Source organism: Chiloscyllium punctatum, chromosome 24, assembly GCF_047496795.1.
Source record: "Chiloscyllium punctatum isolate Juve2018m chromosome 24, sChiPun1.3, whole genome shotgun sequence".
In the NCBI taxonomy this organism is placed as follows: domain Eukaryota; kingdom Metazoa; phylum Chordata; class Chondrichthyes; order Orectolobiformes; family Hemiscylliidae; genus Chiloscyllium; species Chiloscyllium punctatum.
In genome coordinates this window covers 8,834,058-8,848,950 of record NC_092762.1, presented here as the reverse complement: position 1 = coordinate 8,848,950, position 14,893 = coordinate 8,834,058, and positions in this window count along the sequence as shown.

Here is a 14,893-nt window from a genome sequence, read left to right as displayed (position 1 = left end):
CCATTTCATCTGCATTTTCCCTCTGGTCTCCCTCTGATCTTGTGTGATTGTATCTTCTTTATCTTGCATTCAATAGAGAGAACTCCTTTCCCCATCACATCTTAATTTAAATCCATTTTACATCATCTTCTCGTTCACCACTGCTAAAAGCCAGTTTATCTTTTGACATGCCCTCTTTTACCCATAATCCCTCCCCCTTCAACTCTGTCGAGGGATTAAAAAGCCAATTTTCATCCTTTTCCATTCTGAAGAATTGTCATAGTGGACTTGAAAACTCTGTTTTTCCCTTCTCTGCAGATGCTGCCAGATCTGTTGCAGTTCTCCAGAAATGAATAGGCACAGAACAAATTTTCAATTAAGTAAGTAGGGATACTGGAAATAAAAATGCAAATATTGCTGGAGAAACTGGGAGCTTCGTAGACGGGTCACAGGCCCTGAAAGATTAATTCTGCTCTCACTCTACAAGATGCTGCCAGACCTGCTTATTATCATCAGCAATTTCTATTTTTAAACAAGTTTCAACGACGAGTGTCAAAGCTGTTCAAACGCCCTGCCCAACATGGAGGGCCTTACACTGGGAAGTGAACGAGAACACAAGGTGTACACATTCATTGGCTCTGAAACTACAGAAGATTGGCATTACTGACACTATAAAACTCTTAATCATGATCAGGAAGAGAAACAGAGCGAAATACATTCACATCAAACACAGATAATGGCATTAAGGGAATGGAAAAAAATCAGATGAATATGTTAAAGTGTTTGAATAATGTAAGAAATTTGAGGCCTGACGCCAGGAAGATAACATATCAGAACGACAATATGAAATTGGAAGTGTTATCACATCAGAAACCAGGTTAGGTGATTGAGATTAGAGCGGTTGGGTGAATGGGTCTCTGTGTGAACTGTGGGACAGTCAGTAACATTGAATTGCAGATATGGCAGCTCAACTGGTTATACATGTGTTGCTGCAGATAATAGCAGCAGCAGAATTGTATTAAACCGCAATCAGTAACTTTTTCCCGAGGAAAATCCCTCAGCCTATTAATAACATCAAGCTGATCTCATGTTCAGTGACTAGTCTGGGTGATTATGCCAGCGTCAGAACCATGTGTACCTAAACGTGATGACAACGTGGTAAAGCAACCGCATTTGACTGTTTCCATTCCAAAGAGCAGAAATTACATTTGATGGATACAGTGAATTGATCCCAAGACTAACAGATCAGATCTAAGCTCTGCAGCCCTGCAACATCCCGTTATTTCTGTTGATGGACTATTAATCAACTCAGGGATGGAGAGGACTCCGCAAATATCCACATCCTAAATCACGGAACAGCCCTGCACATCTGTATAAAAGACCAGGATGTAGTGTCTGCACCATGCACAGCCAGAAGTGTTGAGTAGATGATTCACCTCACCCTCCTATTGATGCTTACAGAACCTCAGATGGCAGTCTTCAAACAATTCGATTCGCTGCATGTGACATGAAGAAACAGATGAACACAGTACTTACTGTAAAGCCAAAGGGCCCAGACCCATTCCTGCAATAGGACTGAAGACTTGTGCTGCACAACAGGCCGTGTCCCTGGAGAAGGTGTTTCATTCCTGCTTCAACTCTGACATCCCTCTGGCAATGTGTAACATTACTCAGCTATGTCGCGTCGCCTAAGAGGAGGATAATTACAATCTGAACATTTACAATACCCTCATTCCAATCACGACTGTCAAATTGATGGGAGTTCTTTTTGACAAACTGTCAAGCAGCACAGAAATAACTAGCTCAGTGTGCTTTCCGATGAACCCCCATGTGGAGATGGTGATGCTGTGGGAATGTCACTGGATTACTCATCCCGACCAGATTAATGCTCTGGAAGCTGGTACAAGTTAAACAGAATTAATAAAATATTGAGATCTAAAACCTAGTGTCAGTAACAGTTACCTTGAAGCCAATGTCGATTGTAAATTTCCTTCCCCAATGTACTGTCGGGAAGTGCTTTCCTGGTCTGGCCTATAAGTGATTCCAGAAACACAGACATTTGATAAACTCTTCAAAAGACTTTGAAACAGCCAAGGAAGACACTTAATTGTATCAACCTGGTCCGAGGATGTAATTGTTAAAACCAGACAGAATACCTGGCCCCAGCCTCTATGTCAGAAAAGGGAATGGGAAACACAGACATGTTGCCCCTGCAGAGACCTCCTTCCTAACAGCTGAGAGCTTGTGACAACATTCACAGAGCGTTCGCACAGTCTGCACAGAAAAATTGGTAAAAGAGTAGGTCATTCAACACTTTGAGCCTTCCCCATTCTACCTCATGGGGAAAATCCCCTCATGCAGTTTCCCCACACACAGTGTTCCTATCCCTTAGTATGTATAAACATCGGGACATATAAAATAGGAACTGTTGTAGTCGCTTCGGCCCGTCAATTTAACACACCGATAACGGGTGTTTATGAAACACAATTTCACTACAACACGATTCATGAATTGAACACTATTCTTTATAAAGCGAGCTCCTGTTCTCTGTATCGTGATTCCATTTCCAGCAGCAGCTGAACAGCAAATCCCAGCCTCAGGTTCCTCTCTCTGCAAAATACACACTCAGTGTGTTCACTAAATCAGGAATGCAATCCGTTCTGCAAGCCACGGAACAGCTTGACATTTTGAATTGTAGTCTACATTTAGAAGGAACATTATTTCAAACCAGGTGGGGAATCTTGGGAAAAACTGGAATTTCACGTCAGCAACACGTGGTCGGTCCGCCCGCGCGTTTTCTAGTGAAGAGCTTGGTGAAAGTTTAAGTGCCTGTCGTGTTATTTTTACTGCACTATTTCATCACAATATATGATTTAAAGATTTACATAGACTGTGCTATCGTTTATGTTAGGCTGACTATTATTTTTGTTTTAGTTTTTACTGATATTATTGGGGGTTCGCCCCTTGCCCTCTTTTTCCCATCGCCGCCATTATTTATATTGCATGATGTTCGACAACACAGTGTTACACAGAAACACAGCTACTACCTTATCGGAGAAGGACATGTAATGATCGCTGATCCTCCATCTCCACACCATTCTCCTGCCATCTTCCCATCCCTTTCGTTCTTAAAATCCTTATTTATATTCATTGCCTTCTCTTCCACAGCCGTATGTGGTAGAGATTTCCCCACGTTCACCAGTGCAGGCATTTTTTTCTCATCTCAGTGCAGAGTGGCCTGCCTGTACATAAAACTGTGGTCCCTTGTTTTTAACGTGCCAGCCTCGGGAATTATCATTCCTGCTTCCAATCTGTCTCACCTGTCCATTTTTTATATATTTCACTGAGATCTCCACTCATTTTCCTAAACCCCATGGAATACTGGCCCAGTCGCCCCAATCTCTGCTCCCACGACAGGCCTGTCATCCCAGAGATCAGTCTGGTCATCCTGCACAGTACTCCCTTAATGCCAGATTTGTTCTTTATTAGGTAAGGAGACCAAAACCGCAAACAATGCTGCACAGTGTTCGAGATGGGGTCCCACTAAGGCCCTGTACCGCTGCAATAGGACACCATTTCTCCTGTACTCAAATACTCCTGCAACGAAGGACAGCATACCATTTATCTTCCTGCATATTCTCTACTCCTGAAGTATTGCTTTCAGTGACTGGTGTGCAGGGACATTCAGATCTTTTGCAATGTTACAGCTCCCAACCTGCTGGGTTTGTGTACACTGGTCAGCGTACACAAACCCAGTACTATACCCAGTATTGATTTCAAGTTCCTGAAATCACTCCCCTGCATGCACCTCGGAGGGCGTGACAGAGGGAAACAAAAAAATAGGAGCATAAGTCCCTCTATAAATCAACATTCTTTCAACCCATCCTTTTTCGAATGATCGTCTCTGATACCCTATTTTCCCTCAAAGTGCACAACATCACTTCTAACCCCATTGCTCTCCATCTAGTACATACGTGCCCATTCACTCCACTTGTCTGAATCACTTTGGAGCTTCTTTACCGATTCACGCCCACTCCCAATCCAATATCGTTTAGTGTCGTCAGCAGACTTGGGATTATTGCATTTGATTCTCCCAACTACATGGTTGACATGCATTGGGTATAGCTGAAGCGCAACTACCAATCCCTCTGATACTACACATGACTTCCATTTATAAAAAAAACATTTTATTTCCCCTCACTGCTTCCTGTCTGTTCTCCCATTCCAAACCCATGTCCATACACTTGTCCCAATCCCGTAGGATTGCTCCGGAGGTTTGGGGCATTAACAAAAATATTTCTGAAAATTCAAATGAATATCATTCATTGCACCTCCATATCATGTCTACCAGCCAGTTTATGAAATATGATTCCCATTTCATAAAACTATGTTGACTTTGCGTACACCCATTACTTTCATTCCCAATAATTCTCCAAAACTTTATCTTTACTAATTACATTGTGTTCCCTTTTTCTCACCAGGTTTAGGTTTCCTAGTCCGACTAGGATTATTTTTATTTTTTGTTTCTTTGATGCTTTCTGTGAAAACAGAACTGAAGCGTTTGCTTCATAGTTCTGCATTTCGCTGTTCTGCATTCTCTATTCTCTAGTTTCAGTCTGCAAAACGCTGCACTTGTTTTCTCTTATGTTTCAGTTCACTCATATAATCCTTGTAAATGCAGTATAATCGTCGGATACCTCTGAACCTGTGCCCTAAACTACTCAATTATTGACTTTCCACATCCAAACCATCACAGAAGTATAGGCTTTGCACAGTCCGAAATAAAGCATGGCCTATATTTGTCCCATTTCCTACGGCAGGAACGTAGCCGGGAATGTCATGACACTTTAGATTAGATTATTTACAGTATGGAAACAGTCCCTTCAGCCCAAAGAGTCCACACTGACCCTCCGAAGAGCAACCCACAAGACCAATGCCCCTACACCTAACACTATGGGCAACTTTGCATGGCCAATTAATGTAACCTGCACATCTTTGGACTGTGGGAGGAAACCGGAGCTGCCAGAGGAAAGCCAAGCAGTGAATGCACAAACTCCAGACAGACATTTGCCTCAGGCGGGAATTAAACCCGGGTCTCTGGCACTGTGAGGCAGCAGTGCGAACCACTGTGCTACCGTGCTGCCCTTCAAGTGCTCGTCTAAGTACTTCTTCGTGGTTGTGAAGTTACCCGTGGCAACTCTCTTCAGAGGAAGTACATTACAGACCCCAAAACCCTCTGCATGATTAAAAAAAGCTCTACATCCTCTCTAACCCTCAAAACCTTCACATTAGAAGTGTGTTCCCTTGTTCTTGGCCGTTTGAGTAAAAGGAGCAGCTGCTGGCTATCCACCCTGTCTATGCCCCTTGTAATCCTATCCTTCAGAATCACACCCCCCCAGTCTTCTCTGCTCCAAAGTAAACAACTGGAGCTTATCCAGCCTCTCTCCATCGCTGATATGCTCCATCCCAGGGAACATTCTGGTGAATACCCTCTGTCCCCTTCAGTGCAATCACATCCTTTCTCGAACATGGCTCACAGAACTGCACACAGTACTCCATCTGTGGCCGAGCCAAAGTCATGTATAGCTCTTGAATTCTATACCTCGGTAAATAAAGGCTATACTCATGCCTTCTTAACTACCCTAGTACCCTGTCTCATCCCATTCAGTGATATGTGGAAAAGCACCTTCTAATCGTCCTCGTGTGCCTGCCGTTCATTGAGTAGTCCCCTGTCTGGTTCCTTCTTCCAAAGTGCATCACCTCATATTTATCAGGGTTACATTCCATCTGCCCAATTATATGCCCATCTGACCATTCCATCTGTATTTTCCTGTAACATAAGGCCTTCCGCCTCACTGCCAACCACCTCGCCAATCTTTGTGCCAAACACAAACTCCACCCACTTTCATCCGCATTCACACGTTTATCAATTTTGAATGCCACAAATAATAAGGGATACAGCCCCGAACCATGTGATACACGACGGGAGACTGGTCTAAAGTCCCACAAACAACCTGCCAGTACTCCCCTCTGTCTCCTGCCACGAAGACAATTTTCGTTGTAAGTTGTCAACGTATACTTTATTCCATGAGATTTTACTTCATCGATTAGTTTCCCATATGGGGCTTTGTCAAAGATATTGCTGTGAAACCATATAAACGACCTCCTAAAAAAAATCAAATTCTTCAACCATGACTTCTCTCTGATAAAGTCATGCAGACTCTCCCTGATCAAACATTATCTGTCTAAATGGCGATCAAGTTTCTCCTTCCATGTTTTCTCCAATAGTTACCCTAACACTGACCTGATGCTAATTGGTCTATATTTCCCTGGTCAATCTCCACTATCCTTCTTGTAAAGTGGAACCACAATTCCTCTTTCTCCAGTCCTTTCTCAACTCTCCTGTGGCCAGATCCTACTTTAACATTTGGGTGAGGGCCTTTCCTCCTTTGTCTCCAACAGCAGCCTTGGATACAACTCATCCAGACCTGGCAATCAGTCCAATTTTATAACAATCAAATCATCAATTCCTGCTCACATCTTGTATCAATCTGTTCAAGAGCTTCCCAGTCCATCTTCTCGAATTCTGCACCTGTATCTTCCATCTCCCAAATAAAACAGGTGTTAAGCTCTCGTGTGACAATCTATCGACGTTCACCAGCTTCACACATAGAATGACCCCTTCATTCCTAAAGGGCCCTAATTATTCTCTGGTTATTCTGTTCAGCTTGATGTACTTGTTGAATATTTTGGGATTCTTCCTAACCTTACCTAGCAGCACTTCTCCATGCCCCTGTGTTAGTCAGCTCTGCTGTGTGAATTTTCTATGTTTCACTGCAGTGACCTCTCATTCTTTGAATACCGAGAGAACACAGACTGAGCTTCCACATGAAGACAGCATGAACGTAACTGTTTAGTTTTCTCTATAATTTCCCAGTTCTCTATATGAAATTAACCTGTCTGGGTATTCACCATTCCACATTTGAACTTGCCTTCACTTCTTTTTCAAATATCGAGAAAAAACATTTGGTCGTTCTTATGTTTCTTTTCAGTTTGCGTTCTTGTTCTTTTTGATTTCCCTGTCAGTTCCTTGGTCCTACATTGCTGGGTCCCAAACGTCTCTGAATCCATGGCTTACCACAACATCTGGCATATTTCTGAGACGCCTCCTTTGATCTAATGCAATCTATGACTTCTTTTGTTAACCATCGTTGAATCACCTTATCATTTTGCTGTTTGCCCTGTAGTGTGTAGGTGTAAATTGTACATGTTACAGTGTTTATTAAACAACAGACATTACATGTATTCCATTACATCTTCGTGCTTTTTTTTGCCATTTCACCGATGCCAACTTGCCCGTCATACCTTCATGGCTTGCATGACCCAGGGTCATCACTGTAATTTTAAAAACTATTGTTTTGTATTCAGACGTCATATAAGATTCAAAATACTACGATCACAATTCCCAAACGCTGTTTGCAGCAAGGTTTTCAATTAACTCTTCTGATCACATAAAACCAATTCCAAAACAGCCTGATCTCTAGCTCAGTGCTCAACATAATGCTAATGCAAACAATCTCATACATGCTCTTAAAATCCATTTCTCCCAGCAGTAACATTCACTTTGGTTAACATTGTGTCGATGTTACTTGATGCTGTCCATTTTTCGTGCAGTACCCACAAATGTGGATTACAACATGTCCAACATTTACATTGTAGTTTTGGATGTGATATATAACTCCGAACAAAGATTGTTTCACCTTGCAGTTTCTAAGCTCTAACTTAGCACATTCTGTGGAAACTGAGCGTCGTGGACTTTGGGATGATGAATGGCAGGTCAAGGTGAGATGTTTGGTGAGGCCGATCTGGATATTAGGATCATCTTGTTGCGTTATTCGTTCTTCTCAAGCGTGACTGTGACGTGTTTACCAGATCTCTGGTAACTCTGGCGGAGTAGAGAACGACAAAGCTCTCTTATTCCCCCACATAGCGGATACTGAATGGGAACCTTTCAGCATTCTGGTAAAATGTTGCTGCTGCTGTATATGGTCTTAGTGAGGTCAGATCTGGAGAAGTGTGTACAGATTTAGTCTCCTCAATAAAAAAAAGGATATTATTATATTGGAAGCAGCTCAGAGACGGTGTCCTCAACTGATTACTGTAATGCCAATTACACAGTAAATGGATCAATTCAATCCATTTATCTCCCCCTTTGCACAGGATAAGGATATTCAGACCTTAGACACCGTTACGCCAGAAGAGGACGAGGCTGTTCAGTCCCTAGAGCCTGATATACAGTTACAGGAGGAGGCCAATGAGCCCCTCGAACCTGTAACACTGGAATCAAAGTAGGCCATACAGCACCTGTATCCTGTTACACAGCAACTGGATCAGTCCATTCAGCCTCCTCAAGTCTGTCAAACTGGAACAGAAAGAGAATGCTACAGTAGAAAAACAGGAGGCCATTCAGCTCATTCAGCATGTTGCATGCGAAATACAGATGGAGACAAATCTATTTGAGACCTGTTATGTAAAAGGAGAAGGTAATTCAGCCATGTCTCTGTTGCATGGGAATAGGAGGAGACTAATTACTCCCTCGATCCCATTTCAGAGATGCACGAGGTAACTGTTCAACACCTAATGCCTGTTCTGGAGGAATATGAAGAGACCCTTCAGCCTATCAAGCAGCTACACAATAACAGGAAGATTCCATAAACTCTCAAGCTTCTAAGATATCATCAAGAGGAGGAGCAGCAGAAATTGAGTCTTTTAATCAGGACATGGTCACTGTCTGGATCAGGCTGATTGGGTGACTAACGTCACAGACCTTAGCAGCAAGTGTGCGGACGACTGCATACCGAGCAAGTCAATCCAGGTGTTCCTCAACAGGGAACCCTGGATGAATCATGACACACAGAACCTACTAAAAACCACGCGTGAGGCCTTCAGATCAGGAGACCCAATCAAATACAATAAATCCAAGTATGACCTTCACAGAGTCATTAAAACAGCCAAAGGCCAATACCGATCCAAACTAGAGACCCAGACAGACACCCACAACTATGGCAACAACTGAATGACATCACAGGTTCTTAAAGGAGACAGTGAAAAACGATGACATATCGTCTCAACGCCTTCTCTTCTCACTTAGAGCAGAATTTCGGCAGAGAGATAGCATCAATTCTGACAAGTGTCAACCCTACTGTTGTTAGAATATTGTATGGACTCACAATTCTAAACATTTTACTGGACCTGTGTTTTTGTTTTTGCTGCTGTTTACCTATTATTCAGTTCCATATATTACTTAACCCTGTGATCTGCCTGTATGGCTCGGAAGACAAGGCTTTTCACTGTGCCTCAGTACACGTGACAATAAATTTGTTTCAAATCTGAACTATGATACACGAACACAATGTGGACAGACAGCCTATCAAGCGTTTAATCCTGGAACAGAATGAATCCATTCAGTCACTCATGCCTATTACACTGCAATCCGAACAGATCTTTTAAACCCTCTTGTCCATAATACAGGAACACGGGAAAGGGAATTTAGAGGTTATAGAAAGGCTGGAATTTAGGATGATCATCCTCATTAGGGATTAAAAATTAGTGAGTAAACTGTAGGGATTTAAAGGAAATTGTGAGAGTCCATTATTAATTAATTAAGAACAGCAGATTTGCAATTACAGACCAGTATGCATCAGAGGAAACATAGTTTTATGAAGAATGTATTTGCTTGAGATCTTTAAAGATGCGACACACAAAGTAGACAATGGGGATCCTGGAGATGTAAACTCCTTGGACTTCCAGAAGGCATTGATTAAAGTGCAGCAAAACAAAATATATATGCTGTAAAATAGACACATGGGTTTGGGAGAAGATTTTCACTTGGATAGAGGGTTGGTGAACCAACAGCATGCAGAAAGATGGGATAGATGGGTCCTTTTATGGTTGACAATTTCTACAGTGCCATCGAGATCAGATTACAAGCCCCCGACTATTTCCCATCAATTGTATTACTTGGATGAGGGGATACAAAACACTGCAGCGACATTTTCAGATGATATTAAAATAGGTGGAAAAAAGTTAATTGATGCAATAAAAATATAAATTAAAAACAAATTGGGATTGATAGTTTCGATGAATCGGCCAGCACCTGGCAGAAATATTTACCGAGGATAAGTATGGGTGATACCTCTTCTGATCAAATGAATTGAAAGGCAACCTGCTATGTAAACGGAGAGCAACGTCAGAGTGTTTACATGCAGATGAATCTGGGTGTCCTTGTGCATGTCACAGAATACCCACATGCAGGTACTGCAGGGAATGAGAAAGGCAAGTGCAATTTCAGTATTTACTTCAAAACGAATAGAGGATAAAGGAAGGGAAGAAACACTGCAAATCTACAAAGTATTAGTGAGAATGTAACTGGAGTTCTGTGAATGGTTTTAGTGCCCTGACTGCAGGAGGGATAAAGTTGCATTGGAAACAGCTCAGACGAGGTTCATCAGATTGATTCCGGGCAAGAGGAGTTTGTCTGAAGAAGAGAGATTGAGCAGTTCAGGTCTATATTCTTTGGAATGTAGAAAAATGCGAGAAGACCTCATTGAAAATTTTAAGATGCAAAAGGTGATTCCCAATGTGGAGGAAATAGGGGAAGCACTAAATGCATACACTTCGTCAGTATTCACACGAGAAAGACAATGTCGTTGAGGAGATTACTGAGATCCAGGCTACTAGTCTAGATGGGATTAAGGTTCACAAGGAGGAGGTGATAGAAATTCTGGAAGTTGTTAAAATAGGTAAGTCCACTTGGCCAAATGAGATTTAAACATAGGACATAGAACAGTACAGCACAATACAGGCCCTTCTGCCCTCGATGTTGTGCCAAAGGTTAATCCTAAACGATAACAAAATAACCTAAACTACGCTACTCTCAATTAACTGCTGTCCATGTGTATGTCTAGCAGTCACTTAAATGATCCTAATGGCTCTGCTTCCACCACCATGGCTGGCAATGCATTCCATGTGCTCACAACCTTCTTCATAACTAACCAACCTGTGACGTCTCCTCTATAACTTCCTGCTAATATCTTAAAACTATGACCCCTCATCCCAGTCATTCCTGTCCTGGGGAAAAGGCTCTGGCTGTCGACTCGACCCATACCTCTGATTTCCTTGTACACCTGATCAGGTCATCTCTCTTTCCCCTTCTCTCCAGAGAGAACTGTCTGAGCTCAGTCGACCGCTCCTCATAAGGCACGCCCTCCAGTCCAGGCAGCATTCTGGTAAACTTCCGTTGTCCCCTCACCAAAGCTTCCATATCCTTCCTATAATATGGTTACCAAAACTGGACACAATATTCAAAGTATGGTCTCACCAGGAACTCGTAGACCTGTAGCAAAACCTCATGGCTCTTTATCTCGATCACCCTGTTATTAAAAGCCAAAACACCATACAGTGTCTTAACAAACCTATCCACTTGGATGGCAACTTTGGGGATTTATGTACGTGAACACCAAGATCCTTCTATTTCTCCACAATGCCAAGAATCCTATCGTTTACCCTATATTCAGCAGTCTAGTTCGACCTTACAAAATGGATTACTTCACATTTCTTCAGGCTGAACTCCATCTGCCATTTCTCAGCTCTGCATCCTATTGATGTTGCGCTGCTGCCTGCAAGGGCCTTCGATACTATCGACGGCACCTAAACCTTTGTGTGGTGAACAAACTTATTAAACCACCCCTCAACGCAGCTATTTGAAGGGAAGTCCACATTTGAGATGTTGGTGGCTTTCAAAGATAGGTTAACGGCAGTGCAAGATAGGGATGCCCCGTTTAAGGCAAAGGATAGGAAGGGTAAGACTCGTGAACCGTGGATGACAGGAAAAGAATGTACGACGAGTCAAGAGGAAAAGGGAAGCGTACATAAGGTCTAGGCAGCTGAGACCAGAACGTGTCCTGGAGGAATATCAGAAGAGTAGGAGATGTCTTAAACAAGGAATCAAGCGGGTTAAAAGGGGTATTGAAATAGCTTTAACTCGCAGAACTAAGGAAAATCCCAAAGCATTTTAATCTTATATAAGTAACAAGCAGGTACCCAGAGAAAGGATTGGTCCACTAAAAGATAATGAAGGAAGGCTGTGTGCCGAACTTGAGAGAATGACTGAGATTCTGAATGATTACTTTGCATCAGTGTTCCCTCAGGAGAGGAACATGATGAATCTTGAGATTCGAGATAGAAGTTTGATTAATCTGGATCACGTTGGCACAAGTAGGGAAGATGTGTTGGGTATGCTCTAGTTCATTAAGGTGGAAAAATCCCCAGGGCCGGATGCGATGTATCTCAGGTTGCTGAGGGGGGCGAGAGAGGAAATAGCTGGGGCCCTGACAGGTATCGTTGGGGAAGCTTTAAATACAGGTGAGGAGCTGGAGGACTGGAAGTTTGCTCATGTTGTACCCTTGTACAAGAAGTGTAGTAGGAATATTCCGGGTAACTACAGACCAATGAGACTGACGTCGGTGGTGGGGAAGTTGCTGGAGAGGGTACTGAGAGGTAGGATCTATTTATATTTGGAAAGGAATGAGCTTATTGGTGATGGGCAACAGGATTTTGTGCAGTGGAGATCGTGCCTTACGAACGTGAGAGTTCTTCGAGGAAGTGACCAAGTTGTTAGATGATGGAAGGGCTGTTGATGTCAAAGATATGGACTTCAGTAAGGCGTCTGATAAGGTTCCCCATTATAGACTAATGGAGAAAGTGAAGTCAAATGGTGTGCAAGGTGTTCTAGCTAGATGGATAAAGGACTGGTTGAGCAACAGGAGACAAAGAGTAGTACTTGAAGGGAGTTTCTCGAAATGGAGAAAGGAGACCAGTGGTGTTCCACAAGGGTCAGTATCGGGGCCACTGTTCTTTGTAATATGCATAAATGATCGAGAAGAGGGCATTGTTAGTATGACCAACAAGTTTGCAGACAACACAAAGATGGGTGGAATGGCAAGAAAGCATAAGGGACTGTCAGTGAATACAGGAGGATAAATATAGACTGGAGAGTTGGGCGGAAAAGTGGCAGATGGCTTTCAATCTAGACAAATGTGAGGAGATGCATTTAGGCAAGTCGAATTCTAGAGCGAATTATACAATGAATGGAACAGCCTTGGGAAAAGTTGATGGGCAGAGAGATCTAGGAGTGCAGGTCCGTTGTACCATGAAGGTTGCTGCACAGGTGGATAGAGTGGTCAAGAAGGGATATAGTATGCTTGCCTTCATCGGACGGGGTATTGAGTATAAGAGCTGGCAAGTTACGTTAAATTTTACAAGACTTTGGTTCGGCCGCATTTAGAATACTGTGTATGGTTCTGGGCGCCAGCTTACCAAAGGGATGTGAACGCTTTGGAGAGGGTGCAGAGAAGGTTTACGAGGTTGTTGCCTTGTTTGGAAGGTGCGAGCTATGAAGAGAGGTTGAGTAGGTGATGTTTATTTTCACGAGATAAAATGAGATTGAGGGGGCACCTGATTGAGGTTTATAAAATCATGAAGGGTGTAGACAGGGTGGATAGAGACAAGCTTTTTCCCAGGGTGAAGGGTTAACTAACGAGAGGTTAAGCTTTCAAGGTGACAGGTGGAAGGTTTAAGGGGGATAGACACGGTAAGTACTTCACACAGCGGGTGGTCTGCGTTTGGAATGCGTTAGTCGCAGAGGTGGTACAGGCAGGCACGGTAGATTCATTTAAGATGCGTCTGGACAGATGCAATAGTAGGTGGGGACCAGAGGGATACAGATGCTAAGGAATTGACTGTCAGGTTTAGAGAGGAGATTTTGATCGGCTCAGGTTTGGAGGGCCGAAGGGCCTGTTCCTTTGGCTCTAAATTTTCTTTGTTCTCCTTTGTTCAACCTCCATTGCATTTATAAAAACTGCAAAGAGCACAGGCCCAAGAAAAGAGACCTGTGGTACACCACTCTCCGCTGACCTCCAGAGGGAATACTTTCCATCTACAGCCAATCTCTGCCTTCCGCTGTCGACTAGTTCTGAATCCAGAGAGCCAAATCTCCCTTTATCCTATACCTCCTGACTTTATGAATGAGCCAACCATGGAGAACATTAACAAATGTCTTGCTGAAGTCCGTGTACACCACATCTTCGGCAATCTTCATCAATCATTCTCGTAAACTGCTCAAAGAACTCAATAAGATTTGTAAAGCATGACCTGCCCCGCACAAACCAATGCTAACTGTATTTAGTCATGCTATGCGGTTCCAAATAGTCATAAATACTATCCCTCAGATTAACGAAATGTTGCTGACCACAGACGTAAGACTAACTGGTGTGTAATTTCCAGGGATTTCCGTATCGCCCTTCTTGAAAAGGACAACAATATTCGCCTCCCTCCAATCGTCTGCTTCCAGTCCCAAGGACACCAAGGAAGCAAAGATCTTCGGCAACGTCTTAACAACCTCCTTTCTCGCTTCCTTCAGCAACTAACGGATATGTCTGGTCTGGCCCTGGGGACTTAGCAATCCTCAGATCTTCCAAAATTTCCAGCAGATCAACTTCCTCAATCTTGATCTCTTCAAGCCTGCTTTCCTGCTCCACAACGTTCTCATTCACAATTAGATAACTTTCCTTTGCGAAAACTGAAGCGAAAAGTTCATTTCGGGCTTCTCCATCTGCTCAGATTCCATGCATACATTCCCTACCCTATCCCCGATTGGCCCGACATTCTCCCTGATAATTCTCGTATCCCTCATGCATGAGTAAAATGCCTTTGGGTTCTCCCTCACATTCCTGCTAAGCCTTTCTCGTGCCACATCCTGGTTATTCGCAGTTCATTTCTGAGCTCCTTCCGAGCAAGCCTGTAATCCTTTCAAGCTGTGCGAGACCGTTCCTTCCACCACCTTATGTCAGCTGTC